The following is a 16,442-nucleotide window of genomic DNA, read 5'->3' as shown; positions in this document are numbered from 1 at the left end:
ATTTAGAATAATAGCACTGTGAGCAAATAGCAGTTAACTGCGTTAACGTCTGAATCTGGTCCACGGTGCCTGCGCGAGCGTCTGTCATCTTTATCAATAAGCCGAAGGTCTGACATCAATGCAATTTGCTCCTCCGAACCTCTTGTCCCTGTGTCATCTACATCTGTACTCAAGCACATGTTGTCGCTGGCATTACTGCCGCAGGTGTCGCCCTGTCCTCTGACCTCAGACGTGTGCAGGGACCGACTTCCTCCTGTGCCAATCACGACGCGCCGAGTCGTATCAGCGCGCCCTGAAATGAACTCTGACCAGTAAAAGCAGCGCTAATTTTTGGGGAGGCTTTTGATTTTCCTTCTCCCTATTTAGGGGGAGGGGGGGCTTGTAATATTTGAGGGTGGAGGACTGGACCTTCCCCCTGAATCTGACCTCCTGACCCCCTTGACCTGCAGGGCAGCTCGGACAAAGGGAGCCTTTCCCTTTTAATTCTGGCCAGGGAGCGTTATATGGGACCTGACCCTGTTCTCCTCTTAACCTTTGGGACCTCCGGCCTGATGTCCATGATTTAGAGCAAATTTCATTACATGCTTTCCTCTGGATGAGACCGTTGCTTAAGAGGATGTGGCAGTGAAACTATTCAGCCTGATTAATACGTCAGGAGGAGCAGACAGCTGAGATGGTGTGTTTAACCCAAAAGGACGAGAAGCTCTCACTGATGTGGAGATAAAAACCTGTCTACTGTTGCATTTTCTCCTCATCCACAGACGTCTTGGCTGAGACAAAAGATGAGTGAGCAGCGTCAGGATGAGAAGACCCTTGAGAACGGCTGCCACGGTAGGCGCCTGGGCCTGTGTCCTGTCTACCTGTCTCTCGTCCCATCTGCCATGTTCTTGTCAGCGCCGACACCCCGCCGGCCCCACCCGCCCCCCCGTGGGTCGCTGAGGTGGAGGTGCACAAAGCAGCCCGGCTGAATGGGAGCGGCTGAGCCGGGCTCCGGTGGAGCCAGCCTTCCAGACGCAGACAATAGCGGGGCCCGAGGCCGGGCCCTGAAACCCGAAGCCGCGGCCTGGTATTTTAAGAGGCCTGAGTGGCTCTGGAGCCAGTTGTCAATCAATAGGCGCACACAATCAGGCAAAAACGAGACTTTGAACACTGGGAAAAATTGAGACGACGACAGAGGAAAATACTGACAGATTTTCTTTTTCCATCAGAGAAGATTCACATACACAAACACACGCATGGACACATCAACTGCGGCCAACCTCTCCCCTCCTTTCACAAACACTTGCACGCGCAGGAAGGAAAGAGCCTGTCTCCTTTTCGGTTCTCTCCTCTGACACCTCCCTGACGTCTGCGGAGAAGCACTTTGATGATGCACCTTTTGAAAGCCGGGCGCCGTCTGCTTAGAATGACAGCCTGTGATAACCCACGCAGAGGGTACAATGCCTCTGTGTATCACAGAAGCGGACGAGGAATCCTCCGTGTTTGCATCTCCTGCTTTTTGTCCCCATCCTCCCCCATATGCTCATCACCGTTGTCCTACCTGTCCACCAGATGCCCTCATTGTGTTCACAATACGTCTGTCCCCCTTCAGCTATGGTGAATAGGAGCGGAGCTCGTCTAGTTTGTCACGCTGTCTTGTTCTCCCTCATCCTGAGCCCTGGCCCCATGCTGGTCCAGCTCCACGGGGCTGATAACTGGCCCAGGGTGTAACTGACATTAAGCTATAATGAGCCCACATCAGACCCAAAGATGGTGAGAATGCGTTCTGTGATGGCTGTTTCTGCGGAAAACGAATGCCAGGTACAAAAACCGCATCAGTCCAGGATTTAGAGCACATAAACAGAGGTGTGCGTCGGGATTTGAGAGCAACATGACGAGCCCATGGGCAACATTCCCAGGTAGTTAATAAATCAGTCATCGTGTGATGAAAAAGCAGAAAGAACCACATCAAGCAGCTTATTTCTGGCACACAACAAGAGGCTTCCCAAAGTATTACAAAGTGTAAACAAGAGGAAAACCTACTTCACGCAGTAGTGACCTCTACTAGCACTGCCCCCCGTCAGCTGAGGATGTGAGCTATCAGGAGATTGAAACATCCTGTCATGGGTCAAAGTCACTTGGGTTGGGTGTCTGAGACTAAGCACACTCGCCCTGACTGGAGCGCTGCAGCTCCCTCCGCCAGCGAGATGCAGATTAGAAGTGACCAGCGGTACCATCAGACAGTGGCGCCTGCCCCTTGTTTGTCAGGGAAACATGCATGCAGACACATCTGCAAGCAGTTGACTGGGCCTTTTCCTGCCGCTCCACTCTTCAGGGGTCTGGAGGGGTGACGCGCCGACGCTGACCCCGCTGTGCCCCACATGTCACTTAACCTCCATGTTAGATGTCAACCTCCCCGCCGCTGCCGCTCCATCGCCGCAAACCTGACACCCAAGCGCGGCACACGTCCCGCCCGTTGCAGGTCAGAAACCATGTTAATAGATAAGGTGAAAAGCCTGCCTCGCGTTGACTTCACGGCTCCTATAGATGCAGTCCACGGCTGCCAGTGACTTGAGATGAACCTGAAACCATGAAACCAAACAGTTTCTCACCCAAAGTGGTCATGATGCTCAGCCTTTGAAACGCCACTAGTCTCGTGATAAACTGCTTCAAAAAGTTTACATTTGCTTTGCCTCAGGAACCTTAGAAACACAAGCTGGAGCTGTATAAATCTGTCAGAGCTGCGGAGTTGAGCGTATACAGCCTTGATTTACACATTCCAGATGGGAGATTACAAGACTGTGGCGAGGCACTGGAGCATCAGACACAATCTACTCCATCCATCCACTAACCCGCTCCCTTCTTTTATGGGGAGCCCTCGTGTCTTGGTGGTGAAGATTAAGAGCTTCCTGATAAACAAACAAAAGCACAAACGAAGCCTTTGGAGAGGTGCAGTGTAAACAGTGAATTTCGGTGAGACACTGTATCTGGTCCTAATATGAGCTCCCAGGAAACATTTCCAGCACATGTGTTTAAGTTGCAATGTGGAGAGATTCTTTTTTGCTTCAGCAAAAAAAACAAAAAAAAAAACATTTTTTGTTGATTATTCATTCTGACATCTCTCCACAGTCATGAACTTGCATAAGAGCAAGTTGCAGGAACAACGGGCCTATACTTAGGACACTCACAGACCTGTGTGTGCGTCCATGTGTTTATGTGGTGCAGGCAGAACACTTCTCTCCCCGAGGGCCCGGCCAGGGGTGTGTAAACAGTGATCCTATGGTGCTGCAGTGGAACAATTCAGTGTCAGGGAAAAGGTCAGCTATCGCTGCTTGGTTCCATCAGGTCAGAGAAAAACACTGCGAGAGCGGGCTAAAGTCGTAAGGGGCTGGAGAATATGTTTCCAATAGACCCTCGTCAGGCTGCGTTAGCATCTGCGCCCAACACGTGCACCGCAGGGATCATGACCCTCCACTTCCCCTTCCCCTGCTCTCCCCAGTGGGCAGAGCAGCCCTGCAAGGTCACAGCAGAGCTGCGCGGGGCAGTAAGGCACAATATAACCTGACCCCCAGCAACCGCCCTCCCCTCAGTACCCCCCACCCCCCCCGGGGTGTATTCAGAGAGCGCCCGTCCAGCCAGGGCCACTGTCAGCCTGCAAAATCACACCAGCGCCCGGAGCGTCGGGCCGGAGGCCGCGGAGCGAGTGAGCTGTGGCTGCAGCTTTTCCCCAACGGATGTTCATCTGAGGAAAAGGTTGAAAGCTAAAAGAGAGGGGTTTGGGCTGGAGTTGGGTGAGAACGCGCCTCTTCTGCGGCTTGCGATCACTGGAGGCATGGCGTTATTAACACTGTAGCCGGTGGGACTGTCGGCCATGATCACTGTACACACAGTCCGCGCGTGGCTCAAACAAAGAGCGACCACGGAGACCTTTATGCTGCTCTTACCTGCAGTAACTCAATTCATGTGTGGCATTATGAGCCATAACAAAAAGTGATGGGGCTACAGATAAGATAAAGATCATTTCCAAAATATTGTTTTTTGGTTTGGCTGTAAATGCAGATAAAAGCCAAGTTGTGTGTGAACACTGATCACTTTAGGTAACTGCTTGCTTGCGTTGTTAACTTAATAATTAACTTGATGAACACATGTGATTGCTGTTACTTGTCTTAAATGCTCGAGGTCTCACCTACGCTGTACAAAGGTTATATGAGGAAGTTAAGATGCATTATCTTATCTCAGCAAGGTGCATTGATTTAGAAAAGGAGAAATAAACCAGACAATCAGGGAAACAGTGTAAGACATTCAAATTATTAGCATCTGTTCACTTAATGGAAACAAGTTCACATATTTGCCCTAAGTGTGTACAAGTAATTTGTTTTATTTTTAAAAAGACTGCAGTATCTGCAAACCTAAAAGGTACAAGGCTCGATTTGAGTCTGAAAGTTGCAGAGCCTAAAAAATGATTCTTCCGCTTGACAGAGGGAAAATAATTATTAATTAGCATGGAGCGCCTCATTTAATTAGTTGTTTCGTTAAGGAAATACAGGGGCAGAGGCTCTGATCTAAATATGTGGATGCATTTTCCAATGCACGACCATGAAAATAACAGGAGGGGGAGGAGGAGAAGAGCAAAATGAGAAAGAAGAGGAAAAAAAACATTCCTGGCTAATTTAAATACACTCCTATTAGTCTAATGACCAAAGTCTGTGATCACTACTCATCACCATTAATGCCACGGCTCTCCTCTGCTCTGATTGCCCAAGGCTTGGCTTTTTTCCCCTTAGCCCACATTCGGCTGGGGAACCAACGCGTTTTCCCGTCCACTACACATGAAAAGTGACATGCGGACACTAATGTATGTGGAAAAGGGACGGAGAGCAGGGATGTGAGACACTCCGCGCTCCTCCTTTTGCGGCTAATGATATGACATGCAGCACGGAAAGCAAAAAAGTCCTCTCCTTCTGAAGTCCGTCAGCTCTGAGGCATATTTCTATTAAGAACACGCCTAAATGTTCTAATAGGTGGCCCTAACGAGCTTTGGCCTCGCTCTCCTATGTGCCGTCCTCAACTACCATATTGGCCGCATGCTGATGCTTATCAAAATGATGAATGCAGCATTAAGTTCAAATGAGTTGGAAGATTGGGAAAGAGGGGAAAGAGCCGTGTTTTTCATTGCATGATTTGGTCCGGTTTTCTGCTTCACATTGCACAAAGGCTGCTTATTATTTTAACCACATGTTTACAGATATCAGCAATCGTATAATGAGGCTATAATACACAAAAAAACAGGCTGACCTTATGTGAGCGCTTTGGGAAATTGGGGAAACGTTTTACTGAGGCAAAGACGCAGAGAAGAGGGACACAGTGGTGATTAAAGTGAAGAGAGAAGATGCTAGAAATCGTTATTTTGGACTAAAATCCCCCCCTTGCTGCAGATTTGTCTGGTTCTCTGTGTACTGGCCCTCGTTTGATCTTGCTCACATGACATATGACCTTTCGCTGAGCGTTACAGCTCTTACAGTCGTCTTAATAGGTCGGAATTCTTAGCATTTTCTTGCTCTATCCCGTTTTTGAACTCAGATTTATTGCCGCATTATTATAGAATATGTCCGTCATGCTATGTGCTGTTATAAGTAATTGCCTCGCCAACAGCTTTACAGCCGTTATATAGCAAGGGTAAAAGAGGTGTTGTCAAGGGCAAAACCCCAATGAAAGAAAACCATGCTCATTACTATTAGAGCAAATGAGGTCTGAAGTCATTTTAAGGCTTAAAACCAAAGGCCCATCGATTTTATGAACGCAAGCACGTCCTCCGCTCACGTGCTGGCGCCGGGGCCGCCGAACGTCCAGCGAAACCATGAAAGTCACACGTCTAATGTCTTGCATCCACTCTGCGAGACAAAGTGGCACAGCTGGCAGAGAAAAGCGCAAGCGGGACGCAGGCAGCGCGTTAAATGACCCACGGACGCGGACAACCTTGGCGACTAGGGAAGGCCGGCACTAATTAATGCTGGGCAGTGGTGACTGTCAGGGGGCACAGTCCTTGGATTATCCCCGATGGACGTCCTCGTCACCCCCCCCCCATCGAGCTCCTCGGGGGGAACCATTCACCCCCTCTCACGCCAGCGTCGACCCCTGCGCATGCTAACGACGCCGCGTTCGCGGAAGGAAACAGCTGACCCAGACCGTGTCAGTCAAATGCTAGCCCGCTAACACCCCATCATCATTACTGTCACCCCACCTCACCACCAGCCTGATGATTCAGCTTCCTACTTTTGGGAGCCGCGACATCGGCTCTGCCGCCGCCAAATCTACTTACACCTTACGCACATTACGATTTGGGCCCGAACGGCCTCCCTTGGACGTCAGGGCTAATTTCTCCTCAGCGTGTGTGCTGGAAGTGAGAACAGCACTTACAGCCAAACATGCCTGTCAATCATTTATTAGCAATCTGCCGCGGCGTCGTGCTAATGTTGACACGCAACCCCAGTATCAACGCCGTGCATCCTTTTGCACATGGTTTAGCATTTTTACAACACCAGAGCACCGAGGAATTAATATTCATCACTGGTAATTTATGGATTCATTTATCACCCACATCTTATTTGCTCCTCTTAATCGACCCTGGGGGCCTGACTATGGCCTTGGCTGGCCACCAGTGCTGGAGCTTTATTCCTCTTCACACAGGCCTAGTGTTAACGCCGCTGGCCAAGTTCACAGATTTGACTGACTGTGGACTTAATGCCGCTTGCCTTGTTTTCAGCACTTGTCCCTCCAGATTTGCCACCCTGGCTGCACAATTTCCTCCAATTCTAATTATTCATCAGCTCGTTATGCCCCGCGCCTGGGTACCTCCCCTAATTAGAGGCGACGCGGGGTTTGGTCCCAGGCTAGCCCTGAGTGAGGGAACCAGTTCAGAACCAGTCCGCGGCATGCGCTCATGGAGCACTGGGTAACTGCCAGCCTCTCCAAGTGCATTGGGGGGGGGGGCTGTCTTGACAGTGTGATGTGACGTGGCTTCACACAGTCTCTCACGCACACACACAAACTAATCATTCTGCTACTGGTTGTCCCATATCTGTTAGCGTAACCTCTAGATATTTATAGGACCCGTGGAACAAAGCAAATTCTTTGTCTCTGCGGTGTGATGTGTTGCCAGTGTAGTGTGAGTTTTGTGTTGATTTGTTATTATGCCGTGAAGCTGAGACGGTGGGGCGGGGCTGCCGAGAACAGTGTCAGTGGGCAGGGCAGAGGAGCGTGAATTATTAAATCATTGTTCCTTAATTAACATCAGGCCAGACACAAAATAGCCTCTCGAGCCGAGAACAATCGAAAAGGTTTCCACGCTTATTAAAGCGAACAATTCTGGAAGACAGGAAACCAACAATGGCCTTTTGTTCAGAGACTAGCGACACACACTCTGGAGCTGTCAAGATATTCTGTATTTGTGCGTTCAGGGAAAACTCTTATGGTCCAGGAACATTTCCAGGATTACACACTCTGCTGCTTTAGTGCTCTGCATTCACCAGTGTCTGACTTTAGGGTAACATGTCGACATTATCCTACAGCTACTGAACTTCAGGACCTTTTCAGCTCCAGCTGTTTTCATGCAGGCTCATAATGTCCCTGTAGGACAGCGTGTTTATCATTCTGGTACAAGGAAAGAAGCCTCTCCTTACGCTATCATTATTTACATTCTTATGTGTATTTTATCTTCTGTCCATCTACATAAAAGTTAGATACTAAATTTTGAAAGATGCTAAAAAAAACAGCAGAACTCATGTAGTGGCCTTAGGTTTCAGGAGGACCCGGTTTTTCATGCATGTTTGTGCATTTGAGTTTTTTTGCACATTAGCAAATCTGCTGCCACCACTAAGTGTGATTCTCCCTCTTTTTCTCACCTTTCCCACCTCCCTCCTCCTCCCCCCGCTCTGGCCTGAAGTGAGAGCGGTCGGGGGAAACTGAATGGCGAAATCTGCTCGCAGCACAGCAATACACACGCGTGCACGGACACACACGTCCGCGCAGTGAACTGACATTGACTTGCTCATATACGTTCACCGTCACGTGCGTAAACAGCATTTGCGCACAAACAGTAGTGCTAATTAAAGCCCTCGGTGTGAGCAGAAAAATATGTAATCCTGACATTTAGTCAAGGGAGATTTGGGGAAACGAGGAGAAATTCTAGCGCTCCGCTTGATCTGGGCCTGGGGCGAGCTGGCAGACAAAAAGACAGCGGCAGGCAGAAAGGCTGGGATGGGGAGCGGCGGAAAGGTCATCTCCGTGAAAAGGCTAACGTGTCAGTGCTTTTGTTCCTGGCCCTCGGAACATATGTTTGGCCCTCCTCCACGACTGCCCCTGCTATCAGGATGAAATCTAACCCCCCAGCCCCCCAAATGCAAGAACAGAGCACACTTACACAGACAGGCTGGTACACACAGATATAAACCCCCCACACACACACACACACGCACACAGAGTGGCAGTGGATATGTTACGATAGCACAGTTGTTTAGGATAAATGGATTGAAAGTTGGGTTGAAGGTGTTGCCTTACCACGCTCAGTGGAAAGTAACACCAATCAAGAACACCTGTCTGCTTCTGTGCTCAGAAATCAAGATAAGCAGGAGGTGACAACAGAGAAAAAATGAACAAGTGTTTGAGAGGCTGAGACACTGGCTGAAAACTGGGTTAAAGCTGGACGGACGGACGGAAGGATAGACAGATAGAAGAATGAATGAATGGATGGATGGATGGATGGATGGATGGATGGATGGATGGATGGATGGATGGATGGGTGGATGGATGGATGGATGGATGGATGGATGGATGGATGGATGGATGGATGGATGGATGGATGGATGAATAGACGGATACTGTAGATGGATGAATGAATGGACGGACGGATGGACGGACAGCCCACCTCTCCACAATTTCCTACGACTTAGTCAAACACTGATTGTAGAGCATGAACACAGATGAATGTGGATTTGAGAGTGTGACAATTAGCAGACTCTGAGCGAGGCTAGCGGTCGTCTGCCAGTCTGTCCCACTTTTACTGTAGGTTTGATGAGGCCCCGAGTGTCACTAGTCCTACTACGAATGTGACGTTAGGAGGGATGGGGGGAGTGGGAATGGGAGCTGGTGGCGACAGCATGGTGGTGTGCATCACAGCCGCCAACCTGCTGGTGCCACCCACACGCTGCCTGGGGGAGCTGGGATGTTTACTTACTGTAAAGACAATAGCGGGATTCGCTGTAAAAGACACGCTCTCATCTTCCACCATAAGGCATGAACGCATATTTAAACAATTTGTTTGTTTGATTGAAGCGTTTTGGGAAATTCCGCATACTCAGCACTATTTTCACGTTATTTGTTCTCAACATATGTTTTGTGGTGAACTGGAACTTGAAACAGTGCAGTTCCACTCTTAACAAGCATCGCCAGTGTTTGCCTACAGTGCATCCCTTCCACCAGACGACCTACCGCGGAAACAAGCTGTTGATGCATCAGCGATGAAGCCGAAATGACCCATATGCGTCTGTGCACGTTAAGAGTGGAGGCAGGTGTGACGACAGGACGTCTCTCTCATCAGTGGGAGAACTAATGTCACGTCAGTAGTCGCAGAACTATAAAGACGAAGCAGCGTAGAAAGTTAAGGAAAGGCATCAGCTGGGCGACACTGAACCAAGTAGAATAGTGGTTAAAAATCTAAAGACAAACCCAAAGCCATAGAAAGTCATAACACTGTGAGATCAAAGAGAGGAAAAGACTGGAGGCACATCCGTGGACACAGCGCCCCAGTGCGACTCTGGACTCCATGATCCTCAGCTTATATCCATTTTTACATCCTCGCCTTTGGTGCCATCTGGGTCCTTTTCCTCGCAAACCGGGGCAAAGAATCTGAGTGCTGAGAGCGAAACAAGGCTGGAAACGGGACAAATAAATAAATGATGGTTTGGGGGCCGAGTGCAAAAGTGAATGGCAGCCCGAGATGTCACGCGGAGGACGGGACGAGCGAAAGAAAGTGATTAGGCAACAAGAACGCGGGCGACAGGCCTCTCCTCGGTCTCTGTGGACCCAGAAAAGGAGTCTGAGAGGGGGTAGACGGCAAACATGGCAACCTCTCAGCCCTCATCAGGCCGCCACCGCCTGCAATGCCCACCCCTGAGACCACACCATGCTCTCTGCGTGAGGGAACCGACTCATAAAAGCTATTATAGCACAGATGGTTTGTGCTCTTTTCCACTCAAAAGCTGTCAGCGACGGAGCCGGGGAAAAGTCGAAAGGAACTATGGGAGGAAGCTCGGGAGCGCTCGCGTGCAGCTTGACCTTAGCGCGCCGCAGCACCGAGTGTGTGTTTGCAGCTTTGTGTCTAAATAAAGAGTTAAGTGTGGTGCTTAAAGTGTGCATATAATCCCTGGGCACTAATTCTCATGACATGCTGCTGACCAAAGGAGCTGTCTCACAATCAGGGCGTGAAATGCTAAAGAGCTCCCAGCCAACACGCCTGCGTGGTGTTTTCTCCACACTACTGTTCATTTGACATTTAGTAAATCATTACTGCAGCCGTGCCCTCGAGGAACGCTCGCACACAGTGTAAAAAAAGGCGCCGTGCATGCACGTGCGCGTGCGCGCACGTGCACGCGCGCTCCTGATGATAGCTGCCTATTAACGGCTTAGGTGACCTGATTTCATCCCGTTGCCAAAATTGTGACACATTCATTCAGAGGTGTGTGCTTAAAGTCCCCGCAGCGCGCTGCCATTCTCCAAATCCGACCCACGTGTGAAAGCGGTTATTTTTACAACATCGGGCAAATATGAAAAATGTGTTTTATTCTGTGAAACTAATTGGAATTGAATCCGTGCACATTTAAGATGTCCATAAAAGTTGAAGCGTGTGTGGACACGCCGTTCACGCATCTAAACTCCCTCCCAGCGCTCTCTGATCACTGCCGGGCAGCGAGGGGATGAAAGACGACAGAAACCCCAGTGATGTAATAGCCACACGTCTGTCTGCTCGTCTCTCGCCTCCTCCCGCCCCCTCGCTGTCAACAGCTGATGCTGACATCCTGAAAGATTGACAGGTGACCAGGAAAAGGAGGTGTCTCCGTTGTAAACGGACGTTTAAGATCAATGCCAGTGAGATCTGCCTTCTTACTGTTCTGAATAATGTGTAATCTTAACACCTCTTTTATTTCTTATTCAATTAATTTCTTAATTGTTCCAACACACATTACTACCCTCTTAACTAATGCAGCGAGACCAAGCAAGCACAGATTCTGCCTTTGTCATTATATTATTTTACATAAGTGCTTTAAGCCCATTGTCGTATGATTAGCTAATAAAGCGCTCCTAATGTCTTGTCTTGCACTCACAGCGCACATCCTCCTTTTAATCCATAAGCTCTTAAGGCGCCCATAACTGCCTTATCCTTGTCAGGCCGAGAATGAAACCAGTAAGGGGTTCAAAAGCAGCCTTTACAGTCCGTGCACATTCACACACACTTAATATTAAGGAGTGAAGAGCAGAGAATTGAGTGTGTGTGGATAAGAGCAATATCCACCATCAATTAAAGATGGAGATAGGAAGCAAGACGTTTTAATGTCGGCCTTGAGAGGCCTGAGTGGGCAGAGACATGGAATCAATAGCGTAAGAAAACATAATATATTCTCCCTGTGTGGAGCTCATTGAAAGGGCAAAATACACTTTGGAAAAATAAAAAGTGTTTGAGATACTGTGCAGGACTTTTGGTTTTCCCAGACGGAGGCGTGAGACGGAGTCGAGCTCCAGCTCTGGCCCCACTTTGCAGCAGTTCAGTGCTTCATTCTGATGCAGTTCTGTCCAATGTGATCCATTACAGCGCGTCGTAACCTTTTGCCAATACACCGACCCAGTGTGTCATCGCTTTGACTCCAGGCGTTGCCAATCGCCGTCTCAACGCTAACAGCAATCACACGTATTGTCAGAGAGTTTCCCTTTTGCCCAGTCCAACACATGAGGTTATTCGGACAAGATGAGGAGGAGGAGGAGAGCGGTGTCCGTGTTGCAGCCCCAGAGGCAGGATATGGAAACACGCTGAGGTGGAGATCCAAGATGGGAGACACTGTGACTCACACACTGTGGACCTATTGGCTTCACCCTCGGGCTAAAGAGGGGGTGTTTAGCCATCTCCGCTGTAGTGGAAGTAACGGGGATAAGAGAGAGAGGTCAGGACGCAAGGAAAGAGGAAAAAATGGACACAGTAGAAGGTCATTAAGATTATTGTTATTATTATTGCGGAGTGTGGAGCAGCGGGCGCTGAGGGGGCGACGGCAGCAGCGCCTCGAGCCGTTGGTCAGTTTCTCCAAACAGCATGGAAGCAAATGCGGAGCGCGACAGCACGGGGATCAGACAGCGGCTCATCGAAGCATTTATCCATGTGTCTCGTTGTCATGATGTGTTTTCATATTATTTTACCTTAGGTTAAATCGTAGCAGGGGTAGTTTAGTTTTCAGTAGGATTCGGGTTATGGAAACTGACAGACTCCTCTGTTCATTAATTGTATAGTTTAAAATTAGGAGCATGTTTTCTCAAAGGTTATTATAGTGCATAGACTGAGATCTGCAGATTTTAGTGATGGCCTGACGTACATTAAAGGACTGATTCCGTCATTTGCGTCAAACCTGTGCGTGTCACTGTATATTCAGTGCTACTACAGCCTGGCAGGTTGTTAACTCACCATTGTGACCCCTGACATGCTCCATGCTGTGCGGCAACAGTCCCTCTTGTTGCTTTTCATTGGGTCAGGAGTTCACAGTCCATACATCAATGTCCGGAGAGACTTGTCAGATGTCTATATTTAGAAAAACCAAAATAAGCAGAGGAGAGAGGAGAAGCTGTAAAGTGTAGTTACATGTAGATCTGGGAGATTTACTCTTTTTGCATTGCTCCCCAGTTTCCTCTTTCTTGACACAGTTGGCTCAGTGGCACCAGTGTTGTTTTTGTTCACGTGGTAATGATCTAACACTTGATCCTTTAACTACTGCAATGACTCAAGCCCCACCTATTGTTAATTCCTAATACTGTTTATTGACAAAATCCAACAAGTTGCAAGAATCTAATCTGAAGATGTATTTTTTTAAAAGGACATATTTTGTGAAAAACACCAATATTTCTTTCCGGTTTTGCAGAAATGCTGGAGGAAAAAGCAAATTGTGTCGTGCATGAATCACTTTACCAAGAGTAAACTACAGCAGGTTGAAGAGATTAAGCCTTTACTTTTGGTAGCAAATGTTCTTTAATGATGAAATGTGGAATAAAAAGGGATGCGTTTTATGAAAAGCACTCAATCCTGTTAAAATACCAAATCAGAGGTTTAGAAACTTGGATTGTGTAAAATTGCACAGAATATTGTCATCATGTTAAATCCACTTTTCATAAGATCACGTCTGATCCACTCAGAATAATCCGTTACAGTTCAAACGGTACAGGTTGGCGGCATTAATGCCCGAAATGAAATGAAATGAAATAAAGACGCGTAGAGGCATCTTTTTGTCCCTAAAATGGGACTCGAGTTCAGTTCGAAGGACTCCTACGTTCTTTCACATAACAAATACACACAGCAACAGAAGAAAATACTGTATCCTGGCAAGTTTACAATGGAGAACATGTCACAATACGTTTAACACAAACGCTTGGATTTTGTGCAGTGTCTCCTGTTTTCACCTGTTTTTGTTTTTATATACATATCAATTTACTTTAAGGTTATTTTTTTTCCCAATTGTTTTGCCAAGATCGGAGTCGATGTAAGCAATAACCTCAAGGGATAAAGCTCCTTACAGCTGACAGCATTTACTGTCAACTGTCAGTGGTGCAGCTGTGTGTCAGGCATTTACGTTTTCGGCAAAACCTCTACATTTGACCTGAATCAGGTCCAGATCATAGACACGTCCTTTCACCGCAGCAAAGTGTGTGTTTACGCGTATAGGAACGGGCACGGAGATTCACACACGCTGAGGAGAGGAAGGCACATCATCCCACTATTAATTTTTCATAACATCATGCTCAATACAAAATGCAATAAGTGTTTCTTGTAAGACGACTCCCGGGCACTTATAGCACTTGAGCATGCGGCAAGGTTCCCCTCAGAGGTCCAGTCTACGCGTTTGTCTGACTTACTTTGTCTTTGGCAGGATGACATCTGATGCTGAAGACGCCCAAGGGCTGGAGAAGGGTGGAGGACAAGAGAGATCCTGTGTATAAACAGATGAGAGAAGGACAGTAAACCAGAGCCACTCTGATCATCCAAATCCCTCCATAAGTACATTCCCAGCACTGAGGAGGAACAGCACTAATCCACTTGTCAGAAACCATGATATACAAATATTATATTATAATTCCCAGTCTTTTTATTGTTCATCTACACAGGTTAGGCTTCCTGTTCTCATCAGAAGCTCACGCTGACCCCCATCCCCAGGTTTTAAGCCACTCTGACCTCCATCTCTAGGTGAACAGCAAAGCCCTGCAGCGCTAGCTCTGGCATTATTCGCCTTTATATCGACACATATACTGTAAGTGGAGATGTAAAGTGGTGACATTTGCTAAGAACAAAAACCTTCATTTATGACGGAGGCATCAGAAGCAGGGCTTTCTCTCTCATCGTTTGATCCCCGTCTCCTACGGTCCACAGGTCAAAGTGTCCTGAGGCAACACATTAAAACCCAAGTTGCCCCGTCTTGATATTTCTGCAACGGGCACACACACACACACACACACACACACACACACACACACACACACACACACACACACACACACACACACACACACACACACACACACACACAGTAAAACACGGCAGCACCACCAGAATCTTTCCACACCCGTTGAACACGTCCACTTCAATCCAAAGTGCTTTCACCGGCTGATTTTACTTGAGAGTGGTACATTTCCCAACTAACCAACTTCTTTGGGCAATTAGCTCTCTGTCTAATTGGCGTTAGTGCAACGGAATCACAGCCATCTCAGGATTTGTACGAGTCAGCTGAACGTTTGGGAAGGCCTTGAGGTAGAAAAAAAAGGACATTGACATGCAAATGATTGTCTTGAACTTTATTGAGCGGGTACATTTAAGTTAATTTGCCGTTGGGAGTGGCTAATGGAAGTAGTCTCCTCCAGTAACTCTTAAGGAGTCAATGCACCTGATTTAGAGGAAGCATGCGCATAGATCTCTTGATTGACAGGGCTGTTACTCTGCATGTGACATAACTGACGGACAGAGGGAGCGAGGGGGGGGGGGGGGGGGGCTTTTGGGAGGGTCCGGGGCTGCACCTACACTTCCTGCACAATATTAGGACAGCCTCGTAATCCAGATGTTGGGGTTATCCTGGGGGGAGACACAGTCAAGTATTGTTTTAAAGCCTTTAGGGTGAATCATAAATGTTGCACAGGGACCTCATGAAAAATGCAGCACAGAGGCCCCTGCACTGATGGACCTGTGGGCACGAGGCATGTTATTGTAGCATCATGCTAGAGTTACAAGCATAACAAGGGAAGGCTTTTATGGCCGTGATATTAGGAAATACAGGAAGTTAGTTAACCGCAATTGCCGCTTTCTGAAGAGGCCGAAAATCTTGCGGTCTTGTGAAAACAGCTTTGCAGAAAGGTGTTTGTGAAAATTAGGCGAGGTTCTCAGAGGCGGCGTAATCAGGTTTCCTGGGGTAAAGCTTACTAAAATTAATACTGTGGCTTTATGGGTGATTTAGCTCAACCACTTTGAGTAGATTGTGTTACAAATAGATAATTCTTTTGACGTGATGGGGTTCTTTCTGGTGTTTGACAGTGTAAGTATAGCAGGAGAAGCCTGCAGCGCTCAACGTAAAGGCTCCCATGGAGTGATATCCCATCATATATATGTTATATATGAAATGTGCTTGTCTGACGATGCTCAGGGCCTCTTGTCTAAGTGCGCGTGTGCATGTTTGCCCTCTTATAGATGTGTGTGAAGGACCCAGCAGAGGAGCTAAAAGTAAAGCGTCAGGCCATAATTGGGTTACGGGGACCAGTGATGGATTAAAGCACGGCTTGGGAGACGCTGCAGCAACATTAGGGTGTCTGAGATGTCAGGGGCAGAGCGCTCTCATTAATCGCCTTGGCCCTTACATTACTGCATTAGTTGTATTAGCAGCTAGGAGTCGGCAGGCACTTTGAGATTTCTCGCTGATGCAGGCCACGCTGCTCCCTTCTCTTTCTGTTACTACGCAGAAATGGCCCGAAGAAACAAGGGGGAAAGAACGATGGAGCAATCAAACAGCGCAGAGAGGATAATTTGTTCTATTTAATTATGTCCTTTATGCTTGAAACTGGATTTTTGAACTCCGAGTCTCGGATACAAATGGGCTGGAAGGTAACAACAATCGTTTGTTATGCTTTGATGTAAAAAAATAAATATTGAGTTTCACATTTTTCGTGAAACTTACTAG

General features: G+C 47.8%; 1 long non-coding RNA gene across 2 annotated transcripts in view; it reads right to left on the bottom strand.

Moving 5' to 3' along the window:
- Positions 1-7,412: 7,412 nt before the first annotated feature.
- Positions 7,413-16,442, bottom strand: part of LOC114867051 (uncharacterized) — a 79,170-nt gene continuing 70,140 nt past the window's right edge. For both annotated transcript variants that reach the window (XR_003787805.3, XR_008696323.1), the window contains 3 exons: positions 14,140-14,213; positions 12,701-12,814; positions 7,413-12,155 (listed from right to left, as the gene is read on the bottom strand). This is a non-coding gene — a long non-coding RNA (uncharacterized LOC114867051). The remainder of the gene's footprint in view (positions 12,156-12,700; positions 12,815-14,139; positions 14,214-16,442) is intronic.

The sequence above is a fragment of the Betta splendens genome, chromosome 12 (genome assembly GCF_900634795.4).
Source record: "Betta splendens chromosome 12, fBetSpl5.4, whole genome shotgun sequence".
NCBI lineage: Eukaryota > Metazoa > Chordata > Actinopteri > Anabantiformes > Osphronemidae > Betta > Betta splendens.
The sequence above is the reverse complement of the archived record's forward strand: the minus strand, read 5'-3'. Positions and strand labels throughout refer to the sequence as shown.